Below are 15,739 nucleotides of genomic sequence, written 5' to 3'. Positions count from 1 at the left end.
AATGTTGGAATCACCTATCAACCTTGACTTAAAGAGGAGACAGCGCTTATAAAAACTGGCTGCCAAACCTGGAGTTTTAGGAGAGGACTGCTGGAAAAGGAGCTGTGGTCTTCACTAGAACATGACCACAGGCAACTTGTAGCACTAGCATGCAGACAGTTAACAAGAAAAATAAATGCTCTAACATCATTCTTCACCAAGTTGCTAATTTTCTGAAAGTATTTCCCATTTTAGAGGCCATAACAGAACTAAAAAGGCAAAGGAACCCATTTTAAGTAGACTTCAAAGACACAGAGGAAGCTGGAATGTGGATCTAAAAAGGCAACAACAAAAAAAACTAGCCAATATATCTAATTTCATATTACAACCTTTCACAGAACAGTCTTTCCATTACGAATTGAATGCCAACAGTATCTCTGGCATGCTCCTGCACCTTGTAGATCAAGTGGTAAATGAACAGACTATATAGGTTCTCTCACTGAAACTAAGCTCTATTGGGGAGTAAAGCCACTGAATAAATTAACTAATAAAAAGTAATAACATAATAGGTAATATTTAGTGATAGGAGAAGAGGTGTTGAAATCAAGATGGCATTTGAATTAAGGGTGGCAGAGAAGGCAGCCCTTGAAAACTGAAGGGAGAAATGTTCTAGGCAAAAGAGATGGCAAGAACTAAAGAGTACTGAGATTTTGTAGAACAGATGAATAAATATTTTTGATATTGTATTGAACCACTATTTCACCGACATTATTTCATAAAATTTTGCCATTAGTAAAAGATTATACCTAATCCATAAAGTATATGAATAATGATGAACATGTTTGCCATATAGTAAGAGCTCAATAATTATTAGAGTTCTTTACATTGTTTTCACTATTGTTATTATTATTTTCAATGTCAAGTTATTTTCACTAATATACAGCTGTCTCTTAAAAGACTTAGACAGGTAGAAAAGGAGGAGGGCAACAGTATTAATTACTTCAGACAATCTGTACACACACAGAGCTGGAAGAATATTATGAAAAATATTTCCCTTGCAATTAAATTGAATAGCTTTCATAAAGGTAAGCTTAGTCAAATATATTAAATGAAACAATGTGGCTAGAATCAACCATTAGTAGCTCTGTTACCAAATGCAGACAATCTTAACTTTGTCAATGCCCAGGTATAACCAGACATCAAGTTAACTGGTGATATTTTAAACCGTACTAATTATTTTTTACTACAAAATTCAAAATTATCTTTGCTACTAAAAAATAATTACATTTTTTTAGCATAAGACCACAAACAAGCTTGTGATAACCATGGAAACATGTCTTACTGAAAAGCAACTATTCTCAGTATTTCCCCCCATGTACCTTGTTCTCCTGACCTCTCCTCATTTTTTCCCCTTTTCTCTTATGCCGTAACATTATATACATTCTTTTCCGTTATTCTCTGTTATACACACTCACAATACTTTTCTCACCTGCTTAACACTATATAGACTAAATTCACACAAAAGTGCCTGCTGTCTACATGGATATATATTACATGTAGCCTTTTACTTTAATTATTTTATGATCCAGTCAGATAAATTGCTAAATCTTTTTTCCTGATTGCCAAATGATCATTCCCCCTATCCAATTTTTACAACATTTTACTTTGGAAAGACCCCTTTGAGTTGATAAGAAATGGATATAGTGAAATAACATAAGCAATAATAGCAATAACTACTAAGGTCAATTTTCCCTTTTCATGCCCACTTAGCATCCCATGGTTACTATCTCTCATGATTTATTCCTCATGATAGTATTATGAGATAGATAACTTTTTTCCCACCTTACAGATAAAAATACTGAGGACCAGGTATAGTGTCTTGTCCGAGTCATAATACTAAGAAGCAGAGGGCTTAAATTTGTGTCTGTTAATTCATCTGAAATCAGAGCCCAAGTGCTTACACTGAGGTGCACTAAGTAGAAACATATTGTTAAGGGTCAAGAGCAGAAATGCCTGGCACAGTCACAAGTTCTTCCATGACTTCTATGAATGTTTGATCTTTGTTTTAATCTCTGAAGTATTAATTTCTTAAGTGTACTTTAGTGGTGTAGTGGATGCAATCTGCAATGTTAATTGCAGGGAGAAGTCCCCAGTGTAAAATTACTCCATAATTTTCACTCTAGTGCAAGAAAAGCAAACATATTTTGTTTTAGGTTAGTGTTTAATTCCAAACATCTGTAGAAGTAACTTTACAACACTTGTACTTTGATGTTCAATTTTTAAAAATAGGCTAAAATATAAACTGCTGTTATTTCTCAAACTGGGAAAAAACATGATTAATTTGAAATTAATCACTTGCCTACATTATATTTAAAGTCACCTTTCATTGGTCTTCATGACTCCTTATTCAATTTTAAAGTTTGTGTACATTGACTTGGCAGTTACTTCTTATTTTCAGAGAGATGTTTATAAATGTATGCATTTATGATTTCTGAGTTTGCTCAACTTGCATATATTATTTTATATTTAAGTGTATTTTCAAATACTTCCATTTATTTGGGGGGGATCAAGAATATGCCTTTAGACAATGGCAAAAAGTTGTTACTTGTTTTGACAATCTATTAAGAGTTGAAGAAATGTATCCTGTGGACTGTAAAAAAAAAGAAAATTGAGAAAAGAGCAATAATTAAGATACAGAACTAAAATATAGCTTTGTTCTTGATGATAACCAAATAGGATACATTTTACTGAATGACATTAAGCTAGTTCTCTATATAGAGGAATATTAATGGTCAGATATGGTGCACATGACTTGGTGACAAGGAGAGTTTCCATGTAACGGCTGAGACTTTTGATTGTTTTGTGTTTATTAGAGAGTCAGAATATTCTTTCTGTAATTTTGGGGAGAAGAGCTATTCAAGACTTTACTTAGTCAAATTCTCTCCAATCCTATGGAATATGATGGATTTCCACAAGCAATTTCATTGTTTACCCAGAGAATGATTAATATTCTTACTCTCTATCACTTACTCCCTGGCTTGGATACATTTAGAGCTACTCAGTTGAAGGAAAATTATAATCAGAATGATTCCAACATTGTTCTGGCACTGATTGTATACTTGCGGATGTAGCATTGGTCACAGCAGGATCTACAGTAAACCAAACTATTCAGAAGTTCAAGCCAAAAGTATGGTGCATTTGGATACAAATTAGAATATTTAGAATATGACTGACATTTTCACTATGCATAAAGCTAATAAAACTGTCAGAAAAAATATTATTAGTGGCCCCAAACTCTGTAAGCTCAGAAGTAGAGCATACTGTTAAGCCAGTAAGGCACTAACGAGAAGATGCATCTTTCCCATTCTTATTGGATATCACTGGCTTGCACAATGATGGACACAGGGAGATTCTACTACCCCAGCATCTCATTAATCTCACCCCTGCATGGACATTACATCTGCCTCATTCTCAGTGTTACAGAACCTGGGCTGGATCACCCAAAGGAAGAACCTAGCGGCACTCGGTGGTCTTGCAGGATGCGAGGTTTATTTCACACAGGCAGGCTCAGAGGTGAGTGATCACCAATGATCTGAGCCCCAAGCACAGCACAGGCAAGGGGAGCAATTTATACTTTTCTACTTTCGTATATGTGGCATTTTGACGCGCGCGGCGAACAGGGAGGAAGAAGAAATCGGTAGGGTCCTGGTTGGGGGCAGGGCGGGGCGGGGCTGAGATTCTCCTGTTAAGCCTATGAGCCGTGTTGAAAAATGTTATTTTCCTTATCATCAACATCTGTTATTTACATCCCTTCAGATACTTCCTAGCTATTAGTGAAAACTTACGAGTCTGGAAATAGGGACGATAGGTAATGATATTTCATCCTCACATTGTAATGCTCAAAATCAAGCTTATGTTAGTTGCAATAGACTCACAAGAATGCTAATGAGAGTACATATTCCAATAATAATTTGGATATACTACATCAGTTCAGAGATTCAAAAAGCAGGGTGAAGTATTAAAGAGACTACCTAAATATCTTTTCAACAATGAAAAATGTATGAAGATCTGTGCAAAGTGATCTGCTATACAGAATAATTATGCAAAGGAGATTTGTCAAACCTTAGTTAATAGGTATCAGGGATGAAAGCAAACTTGTGTGATGCAAAATTATGTCTGTTTACCTTCTGGTTGACTGTAATTAGATCTGGTTTTCCTTCCTCTTAAGGCCAAATTCTTGAGGCAGAACCTGAGTGAACTTGGAAGGGATTCTTCCCCATTCAAGCCTCTAGGAGCCAATGCAGTTGGGCTGACATCTCAATTGTCGTCTTGTCAGACTCTGAGCAGAGGATTCAGCTCGGCTGTACCCTGGATCCTGATCAAAGAACTGTAACGTAATAAATATATGTTTTTGCGGTAATATGTTGTACAGCTATAAATAACAAGTGAAAGGGACTTCTTTAATATAGAAGTTAAAACACATTTGCTAAAAATGACATCATTTCGAATGAGAAAAAAATCAAATCACAACAAATTACTAATATTAAAATGTTGACAAGTATCACAAACACCTCGTTATCCAAAAAGAAAACATAATTATGTTTATTACTTAACTACTGATACAGATATTAAAACTCTTCCATTTGTATTTTTGGCTATAAGCTCCTTGATATTTTCTTCATGTGAAGGCAGTTTGGTAATATTAACTTTCTATACACTGAAAAGAAAGATAATTCTACCTTCCTCTATGATTGATCAAACCATTTTATATCATTACTAATACAAAAAGTTAGTGTCATCTAATAACTTGTTATGGGTGATGTTATATAAGGTTTCACAAACATATTTCAAATGTAATTATTAGTCTATTTTATATATCTGCTGTTAGCTTTTAGGGTGTTTCAAGTTAATGGGAGCAATGAGTAATCAGAAATACTCTGAACTGAAAACAGTAATCAACCAGTTTCTTGTTAATGTCCTGCTGTCTTGGTTTATATTATGTGTTTTATGTTATCTTTGTTAGTGTTAATATTTAGCCTCATATTAGCAAGAAATATATTTTTCCAAAGTCTTCCTATAGGTAATTCATTTTCTTAGTAAGATTTTTTAAACAATTATCTCTTCAAAATGTTCCTCTTTAATTAATTATAATTTTTCAAAAAGTATCTTTTAAATGAATTATCTATTCAAGATTTAAGTTTAATAAATTTTCTATGAAACATTTACCTCTCCCTTTTTATGAATTTGTTTTTTTCTTTATTGTTATAGTCTTGCAATAACAAAATGATTACTATTGATTTATCTTTTCCACCTTGTTTCATATTGCATAAATTATATACCTGAATTTCTTTCAGTCATTTATCAAATGAACTTAATATAATACAGGACCTTCATATGTGCCCAAATGAGGATTTTGTAATGTCTTATTTTATTGAAATATTCTAAATTTGCTTCTGAAATAAGAATTTTTTTTTGTAAATCTTAAAAAAATACATCTCCATAAATATCTCTACAGGCCATAGGAGAAATGTGGAAAAGTAAAGGGCCTTAAACCCTAATCTCCACTGCCTTTCCTTTGTCATGCTTTTGGAGCACCCCTAGACGGACCCTCTTGGTTGGGGACCACCTGGGATCCAAACAAGAGGGACATAGCAAGGACTACACTCACTGCTATTGTTAAGTTACAAAATATCTAGTACCCTAGAAAAAATATTGGGGCATAAGAAAATGTGACTATTTACATGGAAAATGGAGGGAAAAAACCCTTGTAAAGTAGTACTCATATAAGTGCATTATAATGGAGCCGTCTTTTTTGGTTATGCTAAAATAAACAGTAGTTTGGAATGAAAAAAGAACTGTTTTTATCACCATTAGGAGAAATAGAAAATTAAATCTTTATTTGACAACTAAATGATAAATGAAAAAATGAGTCACTTAAATGATATAACTTAGAGAATGAATGTATCTAAGCTTATCATCAAAGGAAAATTCGAAGGCTCAGTGTTTTCCTTTTTTGAATGTTAGCAGGGACTAGCTTATGGGTCTAGTTTTCCAGTTTATGAACTTAGGCAAAAAACAAAACACAAAATCAAACAACACATTAATGAACTTACGTTATTGTTAGAAAACAGGTATATTTCAAGGTTTCTTAAATGATTTTTAATGTTTCAGAGTTCCTTATATTGTTTATTTGAAATATCTATTTAAACAGATAATCATTAGTAGTAAAAAGGAAGAGCACTTCATTTTTAAGATTTAGAAATGTGAAAAGGAATATGAAAAACAAAATAAATAAGATCACTTTCAGAAGATGTATCCTAAATCAATGTTCAAATTTGATAAACAATCCATCTTGGCAAAATAATTAGGAATTACATATTGATAAATTTTTTAGTATAGCTTATTACATTAAATGAAAGAAATAATAATTTTGAGCATGTTTTTAATGCCAGTACTTCTGCCTCTCCTAAATTGGAAAGAAAGCCTATTTGGGGGAAAGTAGGAATGTTGACCTTTCTTCCCCACTGTGCATAAAATGAGAGTTCCTGTGGCCAGGATTCTCACCTGGCCTGGTTGACTAGCTCACTGAACACCTGTGGGCAATTTGACTCGATATATAGAGCTCCGCCCAATGTACTGGGAGCGACATGGTGCACAGCTGCAAGATTGCAGGAGAGCAGAGCAGAGGCTGGAGTTGTGGCAGTACCAAGGACAGAGGCCCAGAGGCAGAGACCGGCTTGCTGCATCCAGACTCACTCTGAGTGAATGGGATTCTAGTGACTGACCTACCACCTGGAAATAAAGTTGGGTATAACCCTTTCACCCCAAGAACATTTTGCTGTCAGTCTTTGGTCACATTGAATCCATAGTGAACTTGCCGGGGCCTGAAACCCATTGGCAAGACACTCACAAAGCATTTTATGGTTACCTAACATATTTTGGCACCTCACCTTCACTCAGGCTCAAAATAGGGAAGGGAGAGAAACTGTGGGTGCAGGAAATTTCTAGCAATACTGGAGTCCTTGCATGGTGGATAGTACTTCAAACTGACAGATGTTGGGTACTTTTGTGGGATCTTCAGACAAGGTCAGTGTGGATACCTTACTGACAATTCACCTAAAACATGTGACAATTTCCTTGATTGCTGCTTAGGCCTTCTTTCTCATGGGCAGGTAACAGCAGGGACACCCTGTCTGTGCTAATCAGGATCATCTGGGACAATCCACAGGGCTGTAGGATCTACTTCCAAGGTTTTTTTTTCTACACAGCCATGCTGGAACTGACTAAATTGAGAAGGTTTTTCTGTGGTCTTAGATTCTTTCACTGTGGATCACTCTGTGGAGTTTAATGGACTTCCACAGCTATGTTTGGAAGCTATGTTTTAAGAATAACTTTACTAAAAGACAGGAAGTAGATGCTGCCTGTCCTGTCGACCTTGTTCTGGTAGGGAACACACAATCCCTTCCATGGTGTTAGTCAAATCAGTCCACAGAGCCTTCGCAGATACAAAGAAAGGGAAGATAACCCTTCCCTTTCAAGGGGAGAAATTTCAAACACTTTAAATGATCTTTAGTCTTTCCTAATTGAGGTTTCTTTCTCTTCAGAGTGTGTGAGATACAGAAGGAAGCAATTCATGGCAATTAAGGCAAATATACAAGCGTAAGTATCAGTAGCTGAGATTCTTCCCATTTTCTTGCTCCTTCATCCTCAACACCTGCTTTCTCCTTCTTGTGGTCCAGGCCAGCAGGAAGAAAAAGGGATAAAGAAGAGTGTGCATCCTCCCTTTACTTAGTTACTGAAAGTTTCTAAGGGGACCTCCACTTATGTTCATAAAGTCATTCCTAACTGCAAGGGGAATTAAGAAATTTTATGATAATATTTTATTCTAGAAAAACCACCATGTAGCTAAAAACTGGAGCTTCTATTATGTAAGAATCAAGAGGAATGAATTTTAGGAAAAAACAATAGCTCTGCTGCTTGCCTCTTTTAACAGAATACATATTTTCATCTTACCTGAGAAAAGAATCATATTTTATAAGATATTTTTGCATTAATTGAAATTTATTTGCAGGTAGATTTAATTTAGATAATTAAAGCAGAAACAGATTTTGTTGAAAGTGCTAGTGGGATAATGTAATTTCTTAATGCATAGAAAGCTATATAGTCAATCAGAAGAGATGTAACCAGGAGAAGTGTCTAGTCACCTCATAAGACTATTCCAGCAGAAATCCCTCCTGAAACCGCCACAGCCACAGACACTAGAACCTTTGCCAGCCTAAGTAAGAATATTATCATTGTCATTGGGGGACCAGGGAAAGGAAAAGGTTTATTTGTTAGCTATGCTATGGAGGACCAGAGAAAATTGCTTAAACACCCTCCTGAATGGAAATAAAGCCAAAGAAAATAAACAAAGAAAGAAACAGAAATAATGTAACAGTTTCCTCAAAAATCAAAAACAAAAGTACAATTTTGTTTTTTGTGTGTGTTTGCCTTTGTCATTATATCTAATGCTATTCAAACCTGTTCCTTCCTTTTCTAGAAGGCAGCTTATTAAAGATAAACAATTTTTTAAATGCTTATAATTTTTTTTGACTCAAGGGACATTATTTCTCATGGTTGAGAGATTTTGCTTTGCTTACTAGAAAATTAAGGTTTATAGGTCAGTGATGTAAGTCATTATTTTCTCTCTGCTGTGTCACAATTTGCCATCCTCCGTTTCCATCATCCCATCCGATGGCAGTTGCTAACATACTTTTCTTGCTTTCTCAAGTCTTCCTGTTCTCAGAATCATCATTAAGGGAATTCACAGTCAACTGCCAAAGTCAAGGCATTATGTTGGTGGGGGGCTTCTACCTATAAAACCTTTAATCAAACACTTCCAGTTCTGCAAAAAAATTAAAAAGAATTAGATAATTGAGGTGTATAGTGACTATTTGATCTCATAGATTCATTAGGATCTATGTAGGCTGCAGATAACAAATTTATTCATAAAAAGTAAATAATCAACAATGATCAAATGAAGACATCAATAATCACATGAAGATATCAACTGTGACTCACAATGGTGTTGTCAGCTAACCCTTGACCTCTGAATATGTTTCAGTTAATATTTGGTAGCATATCATCTCATCTTTTAATTACATGTGTCTTGAGGCTTTTTGATGTGGAGGTTATCAAGATTTTATACCCATAAAACAATCCCCTCTGAATAGATATTGCAATCTCACAGGCACCTAGTACTGCAAGAAAACCAATTAGAGCCATAAAGGTGAAATGGCTCTTTATTATTAAAAAGGGAACTTTGGACCCCACCCAAGGACAGGAGCTGTTGCCCAGAGGACCAACCACATGATTAAAGGGTTGGAAATTTCAGTCACACCTCAGATCATCAAAGGATGAGGAGCTGGAGTTGAATCCACCAATGGTCAATGACTTAGTCAGTCCTCACTATGTAATGAAGCTTCCATAAAAACTCAAGAGAACAGCCTTTGTTCCTTTTTTTTCAGAGAGCTTCTACACTTGGGGAACCAGAATGCTTCCATGTGCCACCAAGGCAGGCTCTAAACTCCAGGAGGATAGAAGCTCTACATCTGAAGTGGGAAGTGTGAGGCAGTCTATTTCTTTTTTTTTCATTTTTTTCATTTTTTTATTGAGGTACATGCAATAAAATGCACAAGTCCTAGAATACAGCTTGGTGAATTTTGACATGTGTATACACTCACATAATCCTCATCCTGATGAAGATACCAAACATTCTCTATAATTTTGCTCCCAACCTTGCCCTATGTATCTATTCATCTGGCTTTTGTGTCCTTTATCATATCCTTTAACAAACTAATACAGTCAATTAAATGTTTCTTTGAGTTTTGTGAGCTACTTTATCAAATGAATGCAACCTAAAGAGAAGGTCTTTGGAATCTCCAGTCTGTAGATTTGGAACCTCCAATTGGTCAGAAGCACAGGTAACAAGCCTGAGTCTTGAAACTGACATCTGAAGTTGGGGGAAAGGATAGTGTTGTAAGACTGGACCCTTAACCTGAAGAATATGATACTATCTCTGGGTACAAAGTTTTAAAATATAGTTGAATTCTTGGACAACCTACTGGTGTCTGAGAATTTCTTGGTGTTGTGTGTGAGGAGTCCTCCCTAACATTGAAATTGGGTCTGGGAACCCTAAAATACCATATTAGGTCACATTCTGAGGTGCTGGGTGCCAATATAACTTTCGGAGGAATACAATTTAACTTGTCCATAACAATAGATATAATATTTGCATCCCTGAGAAAAATGTGATAAATTGATGTATATGTTGGTTTTTTATCTCCCTTGCTCTTTTAATAATTCCCAGTTCATTCTGGGTGTTAGAATGGATTGCTCATAAAATCTCTATATTATTGGTGAATAATGGCAAAGTGAACATTTAAAGGGTCAAAAGAACCATCTACCAATCCTGGCTTCATCACACAAAAGCCATCTAATGGTCCAAGGTGAGGATACCTGATGTGAAGACAAGGAAGATTATGTGCTGTACTTAAATTAAAAATTCATGATTCCTTTTTTGGAGATGAGTATTTCCCTACAGGATAATAGGAGGATAGATGGTAAAGGTTACCTGTTTATTTCCTACATGAGAAAAGGAAACCTAGTTGATGGGAAACATAAGAGAGAATACACATTAAAAGGATAACGATTACCCCCAGGGACCAGGGGGTGGGTCTCTGTGCCAGCAGTAATGGGGAGGGTGAATTTTGAAGTCCTAAATTAGGAAAAGAGAAAAAGATGGTACTTAGAAATTCAGAGAAGGTTTGATCAACAAAGTAAAGAAGTATACAGATAAGAACTATAATTAGAAGTCAGATATAGAAGTCTAACAAATATTATGGCTGGGAGTTGTGTGATACTTAAGATGATGGTATTATAGAGAAAAAGCATTTTGAATATAGAAAAGAGGCACAATATATAACATGGGCCACTATATACCATTAGGATGGCAAAAATGAAAATCACTGACAACACCAGATGCAGGGAAGGATTTGGAGGCACAGGAACTCTCATTTGCTGCTGTTGGGAATGTGTAATGATGCTGCTTTGGAAGGCTGTTTGGTAGTTTCTTACAAAACTTACCATATATTTACATAAGCTTACCATATGACCCAGCAATTGTGCTCCCAAACATTTACCAAAATGAGGTAGAAACAAGTATCCACACAAAAACATTCATATGAATATTTATAGCAGCTTTCTTCATAATCACAAAACGTGGAAGCAACCCAGATGACTGTCAATAGATGAATGGATAAGGTATGGAACATCAATGCAATAATTGTTATTACCTGATAAAAAAAGAAACAAGTTAATAAGACACACACACACACAATGCAGAGAGATCTTAAACGCATTTTAGTAAGTGAAAGAAGCCAGTCTGGAAAGACTGCAAATTGTAATGTTCAAACTACATGATATGCTGGTAAAGGCAAATCTATAGAAGGAGTAAAAAAATCTGTGGTCGCCAGGGTTCAGAGCAGTTAAAGGTAGAAGGGAAACATGAATAGATAAAGCACACAGCATTTTTAGGGCAGTGAAACTATTCTGTATGATACTGTAATGACAGATACATGACATTATGCCTTTGTCAAAGAATTGTACAACATTAAGAGTGAACTCTCATTAAACTATGAACTTTGGTTAATAATAATGTGTTAATATTGGCTCATCAACTGTAACAAATGTACCACACTAATGCAGCATGTTATTAATAGGGGAAACAGTGTACATGCAAGACGTGGCATACATGCAAGAGATGGCATACAGGAATTCCATGTACTTTCTGTAAAACTTTTCTGTAAGTCTGAATCTGCTCTAAAAAATAGTCTATTAATAATTCATATGCAACCTGGAAACCAACCCAGCTCCCACAGTTTGCGTATTAGCATGAGATTATAAAGTAGTAAGCACTTTAGTACAAAGTCATTTTAACACACTGTTTATCTTACAGAAGTATGGGTGGATCCAGGAGGGAAAATGAGAGGCTGTACATCTATCCTTAGAAAAGAAAATGTCTTCTAACAGCTTTGCTATGGATTTTATAAATGGAAATCTGCTCTTTGATAATGTGGATCTGTTAACATGCAAAATTTTCTTTGGGGGAACATGATATCAACAATATCAACAAGTATCAACAGCATTACATCAACACAAATACACTGGGAAAAAGGAGAGAAAATTATAGGCAAAATGTTTTATTTTAATGAAACTTGAGTTGTAGTATCTATAACATGGTGGTTTCCCCCACTGTAGATTCCAGACATGCTCCTGGGTAAAGTAATCCCACAAAAGGGCTGAGTTGGAAGGTTAGCAAAAATGGGCACTCTGACATACAAATCTTATATATGATATTATATATGGCTTTATTTTATCAGAATATAGTCTCAGTAACAACTGCCAAGAAATGTCTGTGCAACATTTACTGGGGACATTTGTGGGGGTTGGGGAGCTATTTCAATGGAGTTCAGCTTTTCAGTTCTATTTGGTCCTCACAGGAGACCTCAAATAGAGTTATGGTGATGATAATGCTGGCAAAAATCTTGTCACATTGCAGAGAGAATGTGGTGGAGTTTACCAAACCTGCTTAATTTCCATTCACATCCCTCTAAAACTCTAGAATAATTGGTTAATTAAGCTGCAGGAACTGCCTTTAATAAGCCCTGCACTTGGACCTAATATTTGGGTTGATCTTCTTGCCATCATTGTTCTAACCACTGCACACTACCTGTTCTAACCACTGCACACTACCTCCGTTAAGGCCCTCATGACCTCGCCTTGGATCACTACTGCAATCACTTTTCTGAATAATTGAGTTCAGCTGGAAAATATAGAACACAGCCAATTTTACTGGTGCCATTCCATCCCATTTGCAAGGTCCAATGAGCTCTCAGCAACTCTTACACTCAGTTCTCTCCCTCTGGTCAAAATATGTCTTCCAAACCTTCACCATACCAAGTCCAAATGAAGAAGGTATGAAATCACCATTTCTTACAAATTTTTACTGAAAAAAAATATTTCTCTGGGTTATTTATACATCACATACACATGTGAATAAGACAGATTTAATCAAGAAAGTTTGCCTCAGTCTATCTCCTCAGCTTTGCCAAGGGTAACGGGGGTCCAGGCACTGCCTCCCCATGATCTCAGGAGTGGTTCTCTCTGACCACATCTTTGACCACATGAAATCAGTCATGATCCCCAGACACAGCATGTCCGCATGAACCCACTCTAGCCTCTACTTTCCCATGGGTTCTCTCCCATCTTTTATAATGTTATTTCTTCACTGATGTTGTACAATTACTTTTATGTTAGTAAAAACAAAATTATCTAAGTATAGAATACTTAGAAGTTCACTACCATATAGATAATAGTAGATCAACAAAATTCAACAACCTAAAACATATTTAGTCCTAATATTATGGAGAATTTGCTAATTTTTCTAATTACATTGTTTTATTATTCACAGAATCTATAAGAATTTTTCAGTTACTCTCTTTTCCAAAAGCATACATTTTAATCCCTACAATTTATCTAATTATATGACTGTAACATAATTTGCTGAACCTTTCTCCTAGTATTGGATATTTTCCCTCAGTTCTTTCTGAGTATCATTTTCTTAGAATAAGAAAGCTCCAAATATGAAGTGTCATTTTGTTAGGAGAGCCTGTGTGATTACATTCAATTCTAACTCAGAATATTCTGAGTGTATTTTGGGTTGTGGTTTTGAGCCATTAGGAGATATAGCATGGAAGATATATTTTTAAATTTATTTTTGGGAAATCGTGTAAAAGAATCCAGGAATCTTAGTCTTTGCAATAGACACAAGTCCAGAATCCTTATTATTTCCAGTAATTTTTTAAAAATGAGTTTTTCAGAGCTGCTGTTCTATAATATTTTAAAAATAGAGAAATCAGGTAGCATCCTGACATTGAAAACCCTGGATTTACATTTGACATGAATACACACAAAGACACACACAGGCATATAAATATTACACACATATATATACTTGTGTACACATACATATATATCTCCAGACATGTGATATATATAACACACACACATACACACATGCACACACACATATATGTATATTTATATATATACATACACATATATCTCTTTATCACAATTTATATCTTTACCACTTTTAATGAAAGAAATACTCATATTACCAATTTTAATTTTGGGGGAAGATATAAGGTCTTAAAATGTGCTTAAATTTAAGAAGTCAGTCGTATAATTTTCTTTTCCAACTTTCAGCAATAGTTGTAAAAAGGTCCATTATCAGATTTTCAGAAAGATCCTGGCATCAGAAAAATCTCCCCTCCCTTTCTGTCATGAGGCAGTTATCTGGTCCCTAGAAAACTGTTCTGGTTCATCCATCTCACTAGTCTTGTTGTAATGTTATAGTGATCTAACTGTCTCTACACATGAGGGCAATAATAATAGTCTGGAAGCAAATGAATATGCATTTTAATTTTATATCCTTAAATATTGATAACATATGATTTAGTAATTACCCCCTCTGGGCACAAAGTAAGTTTAAGCCTGCAAGTATTATGGGGTCCTGGAACTAAGTAATTAAGCATCTCATGTAGATTATTATAGAGTTTGAAGTACATTCACAAATCCACTGATTGGATTTATAATCGTTACAGTAGTGTGATGAATTCAGGCTTGAGATTAGTTGTGCTAGTAGTTGTTTCTTGCTTCAGAACTGACTGAATAGTACAAAAAGAAGGAAGTTTAAGTTCAAAGTTTTGATTAACTTATTACCTAATTTTAAAATAGTGTAGTTGATATTCTTTGCTAAAAATCTAACAACAACAAAACTCAGGTTTTTGCATTCCAACAACTTGGCATTAAAATTATCACCAATTTTTTGGCTTCTGACTTTCTAAGTTTTTTTAGGTTGGTCTGGGAGACATGGCTTCTAGGCAATCAATTATATTATTCCATATTCTAAGCTGAACAGTCACACTGGCACTGTAATAAAATATAAGCAAAATCCCAACTGACCCGCCATCATAAGTGTGTTTGTATTTGTTTATAGATATAAAAAATAAGTTCATCTCTTCAACTTATGTCTACTGTATGTTATCTGAGATGTAAGAAGAAATATTCTAGAAATATTTTTTCTTATGTACTGAAATGCCTTGCAAATTTAGTTGTGAAACTTTTTTTTTATCCACTGTGACTCTCAGAAACCCAAGGACTATTAAAGAGAATTTGATCATATTTTTGTATTATGTAGAAAGAATACAATGGTGGCTAATAGTCCTTTATCACAGTAAGAGCACAACTAAAAGGGATTACATGAATGTTGTCTGCAGGTTTAACAAAGGATATTGTGAAGAAATTAACCAAGGCAATATTTTCTTTTTCTTTGAATCTTTAGCACAACCGAAAGAAGGAAGCAAACCACTGCCCTAGATGATTGTACTGAGGTCCTTTCTAACCACCACATTGCTCTCAGTACTCCCCCCCACTACTCACACACACCTGTTTTGCTTAGGAAGTTCTCCAGCTGCTCCTCTGTCTACTGGAATGGGTGGAGGATAAGATGACTACATCCTCAGTCAATGCTGATGCCCATGAAAATTTGCAAATATAAGAACCTATCCAGAGACTTCCCAAATGCTGGACTTCAGTAGGAGAATTTGAGTTGTAGGGTCCAGAGGGACCATGGGAACATAGAGAATCTGATAGTTTA

Source organism: Manis javanica, chromosome 3 (genome assembly GCF_040802235.1).
Source record: "Manis javanica isolate MJ-LG chromosome 3, MJ_LKY, whole genome shotgun sequence".
Taxonomy (NCBI): Eukaryota; Metazoa; Chordata; class Mammalia; order Pholidota; family Manidae; genus Manis; species Manis javanica.
This window is presented reverse-complemented; position numbering follows the sequence as displayed.